Source organism: Dermacentor albipictus, chromosome 1 (genome assembly GCF_038994185.2).
Source record: "Dermacentor albipictus isolate Rhodes 1998 colony chromosome 1, USDA_Dalb.pri_finalv2, whole genome shotgun sequence".
Lineage (NCBI taxonomy): Eukaryota > Metazoa > Arthropoda > Arachnida > Ixodida > Ixodidae > Dermacentor > Dermacentor albipictus.
In genome coordinates, this window is record NC_091821.1 from 305,366,936 (window position 1) to 305,383,004 (window position 16,069).

Consider the following 16,069-nt stretch of genomic DNA (forward strand, 5'->3'; position numbering starts at 1 on the left):
CGATTCAAATTGAAAATGCGTTATAGAATTTCTTTCTATGCCAAACTATAGCTTACAATATAGACTTATCTGCGGTTCTGCTTGTCTTGCAACAGCTATGCGCAATTAGGCAGCCACACAAATCCTCAGATGACGCTAGCCGAGGCATTGGCCGGCCCCAGCCGACCTGTTGGTGGCGCCACCCACCATCCCGTTTCCTATCCAATCCAATCCAATAAGCCTGTCGCTCTACGAGTCGGTCGGGCGTGCGAGCTGCAACGATGTTCTTGTTTGATCGTGTGTTTTTGTGTTTGCTGTAACTAAATGTGACTTAGTTCGCGTGCGCATAAGTGCCACAGACAGCTTGTGTCTCGCTGGAAACTCGCCGTGTGCGTGGCGCGCCAGCCAAATGCGGACCAACGATGTTCATGCCGTGGAGTGCGTTCCCTTTGTCTCTGGTTGTCGTGGAAAGTTGGGTGGACGTCGCGAAGAAATAATGCGTATTGTTAGCGTGCCGCTGCTCCTCCACTATGCACCGGTATGTCTGCTGGGAGTAACATCGAAGCATCGGCAACTTGGAGGACGCTTTTCGACCGCGTCGTGTCATTCAAAAGGTGAGTGACCGTGCTTGCTAACTACACACGTGTTGTGCGTGCTTCTCGGTGTGGGCATAGGTTGCCTTGCGAACGTAGGAAAGAGAACTCCTACGACAACAGTGAAACCTATGCCGATGCTTGCTGGGTGTCGGAGTTTAGCTGCGCGAATTTATTGCCATAATGCGGAATTGAAAATCTTGATAAGCGTTTTCTTCTGATGAGAAAGATTAAGTTCGGAAATAATCGTGTTCATCATGCGCGCTTGTGCGTGAGCTCCCGCATTTCTGCTGATGTCGCATAATAACGACTCATCTACCTCTTGACCGATTCTCACTGCAATGACGTTTCCTCGCTTATAAATGATTCGACGTTGTAGATAATCTCTGCATACAAAGTTTTCGATTTAGGAGAAGTATTAGGAGAAAAGAAATGTAAGCAATCACAGCGTGCTACTGGTACAGGTTTGTTTTGAAGGGGTGTTGCCATAACTTTGACGTAACTAAACATTACAAGGGATAGTCACATAAAGTCATTAAAGAAACTCTAGAATCGTTATGTAAACAAACATTCATGTAATGCGCTGCTGCTGCGTGTAAAATTTTGCCTTGTTGAAGGGGTCCCCGTTATCGCGACATTCATCAGTGACTTCGACTTTGTGCTCTGTTGCCATCCTGCACCAGTGCAGGCATTGTTTTCGTGACTGTTTTTACATGCTCCTTGCATGTGTTCACAATGTGATGATCTTATTCTGCCACAGCTATAAGTTAACACAGAATTCTCTTTGTAGTGGTGAAGCCGTGACCCACAACAGTGTCCACATAACCCGTGGCCATGGCTGCAGCAGCACGGCATGTAATCTGGATGGACATATCAGGTATGCTTTAAGTGTACGTGTTCACAAAAGTGGGCTTCGGTATCATTAGTGGATAAGTGTATCGACATATTACTTAATGAATCTTGCTAAATAGGCTAAATATTTATGCAACTTTATTCCACTTGCTGCTTATTTGTGTTTGTAGACATTATGCACACGTAATCTTGTTCTGTTAAAACTACACCTCGCATGTCCTGACGTTTAGTATTTTTCTCGCATCAATTGCTTGGCTGCAAGTCCATTTTATTTTTGCCTATTACGCAGTATGTTTCATTTTTATTTTGGTTTTATTTGTTTGGAACTGTTTCTTTTGCTGTAGCATATATTTCCCTGTTTTCCTTTCTGCTTATGGTACACACATGTGCTGTTTTTGTCCATGTAAGAATTTGAAATGTAGTGTGCCATATATGTCACAGGTCTAAGCACGCAGTGTGCATACCATTGTTTAACATTGATATTTACAATTATGTCTGTTTTGTTCTCAGAATAACTGTCACTGGCAAATACACATTTGATGAACTCGAATTTCTTGAAATGAAACAGGAAGGCCAGTATTCATTGTGCTGCAGTTACCTAAGTAGTGAGGTCTTTTCTGGTAAGCTTTCTATTTTTTCTCTCACTTTCTTCGTATTCTTTTCTTTGCAAGCTGCCCCTATTTATGCTGGTAGGCATTGTAGCAGTTGTGAGTGTGTCTAGTGCAGCAATGTCACAGCTAGGTTGCACACACTACAGGATACCAACAGATACCCATCACTGTTTTTGTGCATTTCTGAGAACCAGCTGTGTCCACTCGGCAAAACTTGTAGTGTGTATTTGAATTTGCCAATCAGTTCATGTAACTTTTCAGGACAACATTTACGCAGCGAAGGAAGGGAGACCACGCAACATGACTTTGGCTAACAACTGTTTAAGTTGTAGGAAGGACTAACAAAAATAGCACTCGTTGTGCACCAGTTAATTTGAAGGATGGCAGAAGTTGTAATACAAAGGCATAAAATCATGATAAATGGTGTTTGCATAAAAAGAAGTAAGTGAATTGGCACACTAGTTTCTGTCCCTTGTAATCTACAAAGGATGCCTTTCTTCATGCATTGATAATGGGGGCTGCCTGACACTTATTGTTATTTATGTGGTGTGCCTGACTGATTTCTCTTGCCAATTTTCATCCATGGGTGAAAACAGATAAACAATCCTAATCCGGCCTGAAGCGCCATTGCGGATATGTGTGGCCAAGTCGGACGAGCATACTGGTCTTTTGAGTGAAATATGGTGATCTCATAGGTACATATTTAGGCACCAGCCAGTCTGCACTATGTACATTTGACCACATGTGAAAGGAATACAGTACAGTGCCTCTGACACGTACTGGACAAATTTGGTGCCACCTTTAACCAAGCAACCCTCGCTTGCCTCCTTGCCTTTCCTGATTCAATTTTCAATTCAATCAGGTCATGTAACTTTTCAGGACAAAATTTGCGCAGCGAGGGATGGGAGACCACACAACATGACTGTTGTGCATATGCTGCCTAATTTATTTTTGCTGGAAATATATGTGCATTGCAATCCACAAGTGAATTGACAAAGGCACCCAGGCATTGGAGGCTTGCTTAGTTAAAAATACCCAAAATTTGTTTTGTATCTCTGAGGGGCAATGTAGGCTATTCTTTTGATCACGTGCATATTTGGTCCAATGTACATTGGGCACGCTGACTAGCCGGTGCCTCAGCATGCGCCTAGGAGAGCACCATAATTCACTCAAAGGACCAGTGTGCTCGTCCCATTTGAGCATGCATTGACACGACAAGCTGTGCACTAGATTTAGATTGTTTATCTGTTTCGTTCGCCTATGGCAACCGATTGATACAACAAAATCAATGAGGAATACCACATCCAAAAATGGGACATGTGTCAGTCAACGCTCATTATGATTGCATGACAAAGAGGAATACTCAATAATGACGTGGGATAGCAACCACCATGCTTATTTATTAAATTATTTTTATGCAAGCTTGTTCATCGTGCTTCTACGCATTTGTTTTTCAACTTGTGCCCTCCCTCTGAAAGCAGCGCTCGGGTTTAAATGATAAAAACACCAGACATTGTGGGATGTATTTCTTGAATTGGATGTATGCCGTCATTCAGGAGGCCAACACATGCATGACATAGTAGGCTTGGAATGTATGAGAACTGTGCCCGTAGCTGATGCAAATATTCTGTAACGACTGGCACTTGGATGTCTCTGGGATGCATTGGGTTGCCCGTGCACAAACACTCCTACGCTCATTTTCAAGCCAAGTAATTAGTCAGATTTTCTCATTCACGCTAGCAATCCACAGACACTGCTGTCCTTTGTCAAGTGGAAACCGATATAGCTGAAGTAGTTCACGAAATGTACACACGCCACAGCTGATCCACGTTGCACGTTTTTACAGCCGAGAGCAATTTCTGCTTACTGTAGTTACTGCTCCACCCAAAGGCCACACAGTGGTTCCTCAACAACTTTGTGTGAACCGACCCCACATAAATTTTTCGCAGAACTATCTATAACATCTCCAGATCGTTCTGCAGCAAGTGATACAGCGTGTATTTCTGTGGTTGATTGCCAAGTTTTGTTAATTTTCTGTGCTTTCTACCATGCAGGGTACACGTGCACTTACTTCAAGATGACGACACTCCACCTCAAGAACAGCCTCTCCTCAGTGATAAGTAGCGAGATTAAATGAAAGGAAAATATCACATCCGTAACCAGACTGATACTGTGTTTTCCTTCCATTTAACCTCCTTGTGCATTTAAGGAAGCATTGATATGCCCAATAAATGTTTTTGTTAAATATCTTTCTTTGAGTAATGTCTGACATGCAGCATATGTAGGGCCCATGTAAATGTTGACCAAAGTGCTGCATCTTCGCTGGACATACATGCATGCATACAGGCTGCATATATCAAGCACCAAAGACAGTCACGCACAGGTAACATATTTAAATAAGGTCTGACTGCCATTGGGACACATGAGAAAATGTTACCACACGTGGTGGCCAATTTAGTTATAGGAGTAATATGAGCACCAGCAGTCTAATGTATAGGCTCATTAAAGATTCATTAGGAAGACGTGAGAAAGTCACAAGGAAACTGCTTTGGAGCGCACATTAGGAACACATTTCATGCTCACAAGAAAAACACTCGTCAAGAATTCTACAGAAAGACGGTGGCCAATATGTTATAGAATGACATTAGGAATACATCAGAAAATTCCAAAGAAACTCATCAGACAGTCTAATGGCTTTGATGTCAAAACTCGTCAGACTTTCTTCTGAAACTCATCTCATATTTTCATAAGGGTAGACGAGCTCATTCCCAGTTCTGCTCATGGCGTGCCGAATGTAAAGCTGCCTGCTCCTCAGAAGTGCGTGATGACGTGTGGCCTACCTATATCGGAGCAGGAGAGAAACTGCTGCGCGCGCTCGGCTGTGACGGAGAGATACGACGTCAATAATGGCGCAGCCAATTGCACGCCTTTGTTTCTCTTTTTCTTATCGCCCATGCGCATGAGGTTGCGCCGGAGGAGTCTTCGGCGTACAGGCGAGAGACGGACAAATGACTCCACTAGCCATGTACAGCTTCGATCGTTGTAAAAAGAACACAGAAGCGAACTGTTCACCTAGTCTCTCAACTAAGTCGCTACATAGTCACGCAGTGCCCCAAAGCCAGACATTCGCAATGAGCTGAGTTATGCAGCAACAATTTGTCATACAATCTGGTATCTTTGCGACTACAATGCAGAAGCTGTTTTGCCACCCGCTTAGCCGACGCAGCAAAGCAATTTCCTGTGCTGTCATGCGACGTAACGCTGGAGCAGTTGAATTGGACCGAGTCTACAAACGGACACTCATTATTCCAGTCATTCGCTGCTTCGTTTTTCGTCCGGCCTTTCCCGACGTGACCGCACTTTTTTAGCCTGTCTATGCCGGTAGGAAAAAAATGGCTGTGGCTTAGCTAAGGTTAAGCCCAGGATGCGAAGCATACTAGCCTTTATTTTAGCTGTTGAGACTGTTTAGCCTGGTGAACTGCTGTTGCTTGGCTATATTTGGTTCGGCTAGACGAAGAAACAACTCATGCGTTACTCTGCTTCGCCTTCAAGAGTGGAACGCGACAGCGTTCCCGTCGACCCGCCAAGGGGCGTAAGAAAATGGGCTACGGCGCAGCGACTACGCGCCCCGCATTGGACGCGGTGAGCGTCGAGCAACGCAGCGTTCGGCGCGGCAACGAAATGTGCGCCTGAGCAAGCGACGCACGCCTAGAAACAGCTCGTTTCTAAGGCAACACCGCATTCACTAGAGGAGCTTTTGTACCGCTTTGAAGCATCGTACTCGTGGCTCAGTGGTAGCGTCTCCGTCTCACACACCGGAGACCTTGGTTCGACTCCCACCCAGCCCATCTTGCAAGAGTTGAGCCAAAGCCACCTAGAAACAAGCGCAGCTGCTTATATACCGCCGCGACGCCGCGAGCGACGGCGCGAGTTGGAGCCCCGTTTCTCCTATGTCGTGACGTCACGGTGTCACGTGGTATGGCATGGGGTCAAAGGTCATTGATGGCGACACCGCCGCGCCTGAGGAGCTGGGTTGAGCTCTCGTAATATGCTTCGCATAAAAAAAAGGGAGGTGGAGGAAGGAGGTGGGCTCCTTTCAACGCGATAGCGTTAAGGACCCCGCGTCGCAAAAATGATATGCCGGCGTCGCATGTCGTTTGGCGAAAAATCATCCCGAACGACAACCATGCAGGCCCTCTCCGTGGCGCATAAGCATTACTGAACTAATTGAATTTCTCGAAAGAAGATGCGTCACAAATATCGGAAAGTAAAACCTCAACACAAGTCGAGCATAAACCCCATTTCTAGCGTTTCTACCATTCATATAGCATTCGGTTCTTTGCAACAACACCATCCAGATGGCGTTCGCCTCCGCGCCCCACGCGAGAGGCCGCGTTTCAACCAGAAAGCTCACCCAATCGCGCTCGTGCATAGCGTTCATCGCCAGCGTTTCACGGTAAACATTGCAGTGACATAAGCTTCAGTTGCTAGTAAGCGTGAGAAATAGCCGGAGATCTTTGAATGCTATTATGTCCCATTCTTAAAGGCGAAGCTTAAGCGTCCTTCAAATATTTTAAGACAATTGCTAGCCCGCTTCTCTTTCTTCCTTCACAACAACAACGACAACAATAGTAATAATACATCAGGCGAAAGCCTCAAAATTAATTCGAAAGATTTAGGTGGCAAAACCTCTCAATGATTATGAGCCATGGTATAGCTTAAGACGCTCTTAATACACGTTGTTACTTATGAGTGTGCTGCTGTATTGTGCCACGCTTCAGAATGCGCATATTAGCAACGGTTTTTTCAACTGAATAGCTATCCACAGTTGTCGCGCTACCCGCCGTGGTTGCTCAGTGGCTATGGCGTTGGGCTGCTGAGCACCAGGTTGCGGGATCAAATCCCGGCCACGGCGGCCGCACTTCGATGGGGCGAAATGCCAAAACACCCGTGTGCTTAGATTTAGGTGCACGTTAAAGAACCCCAGGTGGTCAAAATTTCCGTAGTTCTGCACTGCGGCGTGCCTCATAATCACAAAGTGGTTTTGGCGCGTAAAACCCCATAATTTTTTGTGTACATAAATAAATTGCATTTGCAGTCCCGAATGGTGAACTCAGCTATCTTGTTATATAGTATTGGCGTCGCGATAATACCTATGGGCCTTGTTCCTGGGGCCCATAGGTATTAGGCACAAATGCCAGCTGGTGTCAGGTTATGTGAAAGACGGCCTCTTCACAGCAGTCGGGTCTGTAGGAAATCGATTGGTGCTATAAGAAAGCGAAAACGGCCAAGCATAGCCGGACGTTGTTGACAGACAACCAGGAATGCTTCACTGTCAGCGGGGAACGTTTAATACAACGCCTCCTAAGCGCTGTCATTACTGTTTTATTTAGATGGGCACTTGTCTGCTTGCAGATCTTATTTAACAAAAATCTCATTCCAAAATATAGCGCGTGTAAGAGCATTAGCAGACTTAAAATATCGGCATGGTATCGTTTCTTAGATAAAATACAAGCGCACCACATTTCGAAATAACCGGAATATTCTTCTTGAGAACTGTCATGATAAAAAATTATACAGGTCCCACGCACTGTGGGAATCGAAGTAAGCGAAGCATTCCACGCTGAATGCTTTGAAGGACGGTAATTAGCGGTGACGTTAACGGCTAAAGCTTAATTGCTTCAACGTTTAGTCTAACACAAGAGTGGTAAGTTGCTGTTGAACGTTACCTTGCGTGCAGTACTGCTGTTTGTCTGTGCAGTACACAGAACACACAACGATAGGTGTTTGCTTGAGGCGTTGTTGTGCACCATATTTCATAACCTCAGAGAGGGTTGAGCATAGTCATTGCCTTATATGGCACATCGCTTTGCGGCAGAAGTACTAGACTAATTGGATTATGGGGCTATAGGTGCCAAGAGAGAGAGAGAGAGAGAATAAACATTTTTATTGGGTGAATGCAGCTTTGGAGAGGCGTCCTCATTCCAGAATGCCTTGAGCTCGGGCCGCGTCCTGGGCCCTCGCAATCAGCCGTTCCTGATTCTCGAGGTCGGAGCTAGCCAAGGCTTTCTCCCAAAGCTCGTTAGTGGGGTAAGGGTTCGCAGGATTTAATGGTGCCTCTCTGCAACCCCATACTATGTACCTGAGGGACCCGGGCTCTGCGCAGAAGCGGCATTGTGGAGAGAATCGTGTAGGGGTTATGAGGTGATCTCTGTTTGCTTGGGGGAATGTATTAACTTGTAGAACTCGGAGGCATATCGCTCCTGCTCTCTAGGTAGTGACTTGTGGGGGGGTGCGTATGTTCTGCGGGTTAGCTTGCAGTGTTCTGTGATGTCTTGGTACGAGATTGAAGGGTGCATGCGCTCGGGTTCAGATTCCTCGGCATCGGCTAGGGGGGTTAGATCTCGAACCACGTGGTTGGTGACGTCGTTGCCAGGAATGCCTTGATGAGCTGGCGCCCAGATAATCATGACTGATCTCGTTGGCGGCTTTTGATTGATGATCCGGAGCGTAGTGGTATGAATTCTGCAGCTAGCAAAGTTGCAGCATGCCTGTTGGGAGTCGGTCACTATGACTTCAACTTCTGCTTGGGAGAGCGCGAGGGCTATGGCCGCTTCCTCGGCTTGGACGAGATTGTCTCGTGTGAGCGAAATGCTGCTCCGATGTTCTTTGTTGACGACAACAGTGGCTGTGGTAGCTGCGCGTCTGGGGTGAGAAGCCGCGTCCGTGTAGGCTGTAGACACGTATCCCTTGTGTATGGCCAAAGCACGGGCCCCCCCTTCGCTCTGCGTGGTGCACTGGGTGCACATTGCGAGGTAGAGGACGTACGGTGATGTTGCTCCGGATGGCATGGGGTAAGCTCACAGTCTGAGGCGGCGTATGGCTCAGAGGGGCAGAGAGCCCCAGGCGTAAGAGAATGGACTTCCCCGCTTCTGTAACCGCTAGCCTTGTTCGCTGACTGGATAAATGTGCCTCGATCAGCTCCTCGGCCGTGTTGTGCACATCTATCTAGTCGTAGTAGGCGTTCTGTCGACGTACTGATCGGCAGGCCCATCGCCTGCTTATATGCCTTTCTGATCATTGTGTTGATTTTCTTGAGTTCCGTCACGTTGAGTAGTGCGTATGGAATAGCGTAAGTTATTCGAGACACGACGAAGGCTTGGACAAGCCGAAGCATCTCCGCCTCCCTCATGCCTCTTGTCTTGGTTGTTATTCGCCGGATCATGTGGGTAACAATTGGGCTGTTGTATTCTTAAGCTCTTGAATTAATATAGTGTGGTGCGATCTGACTGGAGAACCATTCTCAATAACTTTACGCTCTGAGACGGAACGATGGTGTGTCCCTCCAGTTGTACGCTGATAGTGGGCGAGTCGGATCTGTGCTTCTTTCGCTGTGAGACCAGGAGTAGCTCCGACTATTGGGGGGTGCCGCTGAGCCCGCATGCCTTAGCATAGTAGCTCACCTCGTCTGCAGCTTCCTGCAAGCAGTTCTCCATTTCCCCGATTGACCCTGTGGACGACCAGATGGCAATGTCGTCGGCATATAGGCCATGTCGGATCCCTGGGGTGTTACCGAGGAGCGGCGGTAGGCCTATTCCAGCGATATTGAAAAGGGGAGGGGATAACACTTCGCCCTGTGGTGCGCCGCGCCCGCCCAGTAGAAAGGGGTTTGTGGCTTTGTCCCCGACCTTTAGGATGGCTTTTCTATCTGAGAGGAAATCTCTGATATAGGAGTACGTCCTGGCCCCACAGCCCAGCGCGTTTAGCATCTGTAAGATTGCTGTATGCTTGACGTTATCGAACGTGCCTTTAAGATCTAAGGCGAGGATAGCCGTGGGGAACTTGCGTGTCGCTGGTACAATCACCTCCTCGTTCAGCTGAAGCAGGATGTCTTGAGTTGAGAGGTGTGGACGGAATCTTATCATCGCTGTTGGAAGTTTCCCGGAGTCCTCCAGGAATGGTTGTAGCCTGTTGAGAACGATGCGCTCTAGGAGCTTTCCTTCACACGAAGTGAGGGAGATCGGTCGTAGGTTCTCAGTGGCTGGTGGCTTGCCTGGTTCCGGTATCAGACGAACCCCGACCATTTTCCAGTCCGCGGGAAGGTTTTGTTCCCTCCATACTTCGTTAAGATGAGCGGTAAGCTCTAGTAGCGAGGGGCTGTCAAGATTTACAAGTGCCTTATTGGTAATTTGTTCCGTTCCTGGGGCTGTGTGGCGTCTCAAGCCCATTATCGCCGCTGTTACTTCATGTAGATAAATGTCCTCATTTAGCAGCTCGTTAGGGGTGCCGGTGTAGGATGGCAGAGGCTCTGATGGCTGTGTGGAAAGTGCTGGGCTTTGCGAGTCAAAAGAGGTGCGCCTCGTTTCCAGGAAATTGGTGAATTACTCGGGCCATATTGTGGTGCGATTCCGTTTTGCTAATGGCCGGGTTGATTAAATACCTCAATAACTTCCACGTCTTGTAAGTACTCAGTCTTCCTCTCAAGCTGTCGCATAGGGATAGCCAATTCTCTCGGCATAGCGCGGTAGCCTATTCCGCAACCTCTTGTGTGGGTAGTGCTATTCGCCTCTTGAGCTTGCGATTTAATCTTTGCCTTTTCCAACGCTTCAGCAGGCTACGCCGGGCTTCCCACATGTGGAGCAAGCGAGCGCCGAAGCTCGTAGTGGTGGTGGATGTTTCAAGCATTTTGTTGTGCGCCGTCACATCCTGGGGAAGCTGAGTGAAGCGGGAGACACATGGTGCGATTTTGGGCGCGATCGGTCGTACGACCATTCGCATCGGCAGCCGCACTCAACAGGTTCTCAACCAAATCCGCCGCACGCGGCGCCGAATTGCACGCCCCGCATGCGACCAACTCGCTGAATATTGTCGTGCGACTGCCGCATCGGTCGGGCGACCGCAGCCAATGACAGCGCCGGTAGCGCGAACGTCACGGCCACGTCGTAGACCCGACGGGGCGGTGCCGGCAAGCGAGCGCCTCGCCGCTCCGATCATGTCTGTTTTTTTTTTCTCCCTGGGACGCTATAACGTAAAACTATTCCAAACTTTTCTATTCCAATTCTGCTATCAACCCTCCACGATTGGTCAAAAACTTTTTTCGACCACCCCCACTTCACCTGTGTGTCACGCGACGTCACGAAAACCGCGATACCTCCCCATCTGATATGATGTGTACACACCGATTATGCAAGATTTGACAGAAAAAAGAAATACAGTTATTTCTGATTCGACCCCTTTTCGCCATTAGCCCTCGGCTATTGGTAAAAAGTTTTCGGGCTGCACCCACTTCACCTGCCTGTTACGCGACGTCACAAAACCGCAAGAACTCACCGCGTCAAAGTGACGTGTACGCGATAAAGATGCATTAATATGCCGAACAAAACTGAATTTTCTTCGCAATAGCCGCAGGCTGCCCCGTTCCGAAAGGAATAGAAGATGGCTACCGCCGATCACTCAGATGCTGGCTACTCGCACCTGCCGGAGAGCATGGGTGTATTTGCGTATAATAAAGCTTCTTGCGTGGTCGTGTAACGTTTTCGAGCACTTTCGGCACGTTTACCCCCTCATTCTGCCAACTCTTCTTTGCTGAGGGTCCTGTTTAGCGTCATTCTTGAGCTTCCGTTGCACGCCGGAGCGATTTTCGACCAGCCACCGCAAGCTAAGTAAGGGAAAGCCGACCAATCGTAGACGCCGGTACCACCCTCTTCATCCGGTTATCGACGTTCAGTGCAGTGGCTCGGCCCCATCGAATTCCTCTCCGCTTGAGCGTTCTCCTCGCCTCTTGTCAGCCAATTAGATACGACAAGCCGTTCAGTGCAGGCAATGTTATTCGTTTTTCAAGCAAACGAAAGTGACCTCCTATTAACGATGAGAACGTTTGATTGGTCTGTTCAGACAACCCTGCTGGCGACCGCCCGGTGCTTGCGTTGGTGGTTACGCAAATTTGACGTCAGAAGATTGGAATAGAAACATATTGGAATAGTTTTACGTTATAGGGCCCCTGGGCCGCTATTTTGTAGCGATGCCTTATGCCTTATTCTATGCTATTCTTATCATCCACCACACACGGCCGCCTGATTCCGTTGATAATGTGGGCAGACCGTCGCTCTGACCACTGGCCAAGCGCGAAAAGCCTGAAAAAGCATAGAATAGGAAAAGGCATCGCTACAAAATACCGGCCCTGGTCGAAACGAAGGCCTCTTTCGCCGCTGACAGCGGCACATAAATGAGCTGCAATTTGTTTTTGACACGAAATAGCTTATAGAATAAAGTGGCCTCGAAGAGTGCATGTTATAAAACGTTGTGCGATATAGTAAATTGTTGGCGTGATTTCTAATCGGACGCGGTCAGCGCAGACGCCCCAGCAATCGGCTATACGAAGCGGATCCCTGACTGGCGTGTTTACTCATCGCTGCTAACAGCGCCGAGAAAACTACCCGTATTTTCACCTAAGAGAAACATAAATGTTCAGGCATTGATTGTGCTGATGAAATCAGGCGCTTTATTACGAGCTGCGTACGCATCGGCATGGGCCCTCGGCCTCGGATAGACGGCCGGCGAGCTTGGCCTACAGTCTCCTAGCGATCGCAAGCTCGCCGGGCATGCTCGTTCGCTTCCGTCGGCGCCAATGAAATCAAATGTGCTGCAATTTAAGCGTGAGATAACTGCGTACATGTTGTGCCGACTAAGATAGGCGCTTCGTTATACGAGCTGCAAGCGATCGTGTCACAAGCGCCACCGGTGTCGGATTCGATGGCCGACCGAGCTATGCCTGCCGGCTCCTATAGCCATCGGCGGCTGTCAAAAGAGCCGTTACTGCTAACGCGGCCTTGCGGAAACACGTCTACAGTGCTTCCATAGACGTGTTTATATTGTCATCGTTTGTTTCAAACAAGGGAGCTGTGAAAATATGTTTGCTTTCACTTTCTGTTCGAAGTTGCAGCGTTCCAAACTTCCTCGCAGGGGCGCCGGTTCTGGGCGGAGCTAGCCGTCGCTCGGTCATTCGTACCATATGTCCCGAATCGCCGCATGCGGCAAGTCGCACACGATGCGCCGTATGACAGATCGCACGGTAAATCGCACCATGTGTCTCCCGCATAATCCAGTCCTTAATTGACCGAAGCTGTTGGCTCTGTTCGTTCGCACCTCTTTCTTCTCTTATATCTCCCGCAACTTGGTCCAATCCATGAGGCGAGCAGTGTCTATCCTGGCTTTGTATTCGAGCCCATGGAGAGTGGGGGCTAGCAGCGCGTGGTCGCTGCCTAGGTACTTCTCCAGGTTGGTCCAGCAAGCTTGGGGTATACTTCTGGTGAGGGTTAAGTCGGGGTTCGTGTCTCTTTGAACACTTGTGCCGAGCCTCGCGCTATTCCTTGGATCGTTGACGAGCGTGAGATCCTGGGATGTCCTCAATAACGTTGAGAAGCATGTTTCCCCTGGGGTTGGTGTACCTATAACCCCAGAGGGGGCGGGCTGCTTCAAGGTCGCCCACTATTAGAAGTGGATGGTTGCCTGCTGCGCGCGTGGCTTCCTCCAAAACCAGTTTGAGGACCGATGGCGCGCTTTTCGGCCGACAGTGGAGGTTTAGAACAAACATGAGACCCTTCTTCTTTGTTGCCTGTGGGATAATTTCGAGCAGAATGGCAAGCGGTTCGGATTGCTGGAGATGGTGTTGAACGGCCACTAGCTTCTTACTGACCAGGGTGTGAAGGCTGTCGCCTGTATCGGTGCCATACGTGAACGTATCCGGGTAGGCGGACGTGTGTGTTGGTTTCTTGCAGTGCGATGATTGCAGGTGGTCTTGTTGATGTAGCGATGTATTGTATCAGTGATCCATACTTGTTCTTGTAGCCCCGGCAATTCCACTGCCCCACGGTGGTTTCGCTTGGGGAGCCCCCGCTCTTATTGCATATATGTTGAGGAGGAGCCATCTTGGTTATCAAGGGGTGGTGATGCACGCACAAGATGGGGTTCTGGGGAGCCCAGAGAGTCTAGTAATTCTGGTAGTGTCTAATGAGCTGATTTCTTGGGGCGCCGGCTTTGACGAGCTTCCAGCGCTAGTATGCGTTCCTCTAGTCTCATGATGCGTTCCACCAATTGAGTGTTATTGAGTTGCAAACTGTTGTTGTTGTGCCGCTGACTGTTGTATAGCTGTGAGTTGTTGCTGCATAGTAGCTTGTAGGGATGTCTGAGGGCTCTGAATCGCCTTTGCTACTACCTCTTCTGCCTTCTGAAGAGTGGCATATTGGACGGGTATGACTCCTTGCGGTCCAGTGGGCTGCGCGGTTGCTCATTGCGGTGTCGGATTTGAAGTTACTGTGTGAGATGGCTGCTCTTCCCTTTTGCGCTTCTCCGGGGGTGGGGTTGAAGTGTTTTGTGTAGGGGTAGTGGTATTTCTTCCAAGCAATTCAACTTTAAGTGCTACAAATTCTGCGTGTACGCTAGTGATTTCTGCTTTGGGTGTTGAGTTTTCTTCACTGAGACGCCTAATCTGGGCGTCTGCCTGTGCCAGCTCTGTGTCAACAGGGGTAGGGGGGACGAGCTTTGGGAGAAACAACCTGTGCCGAACTCACCTGCTGCGTGACCTGGGCTGCTCCCTTGCTTCCCCTCCTGCCGCTTGCGGAACGACCACGGCTCGAGGTCCTGCCGTGGGATGGCGTCCGTCGTCGCGATGAGGTCCTGCGCCTGGAAACGGAACCGGAACGCGGCCTGGAAATGTTCTTCCCCTGGACAGCTCCGAGTCATTTCGGGGAGCGCGACTTGCGGGATGCTGAGCGCTCGCCACGTGGCCTCGGAGACGAGGAGCCTGCTCTCATGGTGTGCAGCGGTTTCCGGCGGTTGACGGGTGGCAGGAACCTGTTGGGGCAGGTTTTCGCTGCCGTCGGGTGATTCGCGCAGCACAGAGAGCACCAAAGTGGCACTCATGCTGCTCCGTTGCTATCGAATTGCCGCACTCTCTGCCCTTGGGTGTGGTGGAGGGCCGCGGGCAGACGTCCTCTCTGTGGCCTGTCTCGTTGCAGGTTCGGCAATGTGGCGCGGTTCTCTTGTAGAGGTAGCACCGCAGAAGAGGGCCGGAAAATTCGATGTAATATGGTACTGTTTTTCCCAGCAATGTGATCACCATGGTAGTTGTGTTTCCCAGTCTTCTACATGTTAGCGCCTCCTATCCGGAAAATTCAATGCGTTTAAGTAATATTTCGTGCGTGGTGTCGTGATCGATGTCGTATATTACCCCTTTGCAAGAGTTATCGGGGGAAATTCCGTATGATGCACTATCATATGTTGCTGCATCAATTGTAATTTTTCGCATCTTGCTTAGTGCTGCGGCGGTAGCTTCTGAGGCAGTGCTCAGGACAAGGATGTGTTGGTCTTCGTCGATGCGTATTTCGAATCCAGTGGAGCCGATTTGTAGCTTTACCTCATTTGTGATGGCGTCTACTAACTTCCCTGGGCTCCCCTTGTTGAGCTGCAGGCCGCTCGGTGGACGAACCGCCAACTTGTAATCATCGGCAGGAAGGGGGTGTTGTCGGGGCTTGCGCATCGCCGATCAGTTTTGGCGGAGAACGGGCTTCGGTGGCGTTCGGGAAAGTTGGGGCGTGTGGAGCGTGTCTGCAGCCGGCGACGACGGGCACGACTGGTAACATTGACCCAAGGCTCACAGTCTTCTTCATTCTCCTCAGCGGCCGGAAGAAGTCCTTGGCATTCGCGAATTTCCATGTCCTCGTCCTCCAGGGCCCCTATGGACGATTGGTGGGCATTGTCGGCGTCGGTATTGGGCAGCGTGTTCGCCATCTGCAACGGTGCGGTGGCCGAAGCCTTTGCTAGGCCTCGCCACTAGCGAAGTGGGTTTAGCGGGGCGGCCTCGCTTCGAAACTTAATGTGGCCGTAAAATGCAAAATATAGCACTTACACCCTCAATTGTTGGCACCCTCGGTGGTTACACCCTCGGTGTTGACGTGCTCTGGCTGACTTCAGGCACACGATGATTACGTAGAATCTGGATGCCGAGGTGATTTCGCCGAAAATGTAGCTTCTGTG

At 49.3% G+C, this 16,069-nt stretch overlaps 1 long non-coding RNA gene across 1 annotated transcript; it reads left to right on the forward strand.

Annotated features, from left to right (window-relative positions):
• Window positions 1–248: 248 nt before the first annotated feature.
• Window positions 249–4,276, forward strand: LOC135907260 (uncharacterized). Its single transcript, XR_010565951.2, has 3 exons — window positions 249–593; window positions 1,363–1,449; window positions 4,090–4,276. It is a non-coding gene; the product is annotated as an uncharacterized lncRNA (long non-coding RNA).
• The last annotated feature ends 11,793 nt before the right edge of the window (window positions 4,277–16,069 follow it).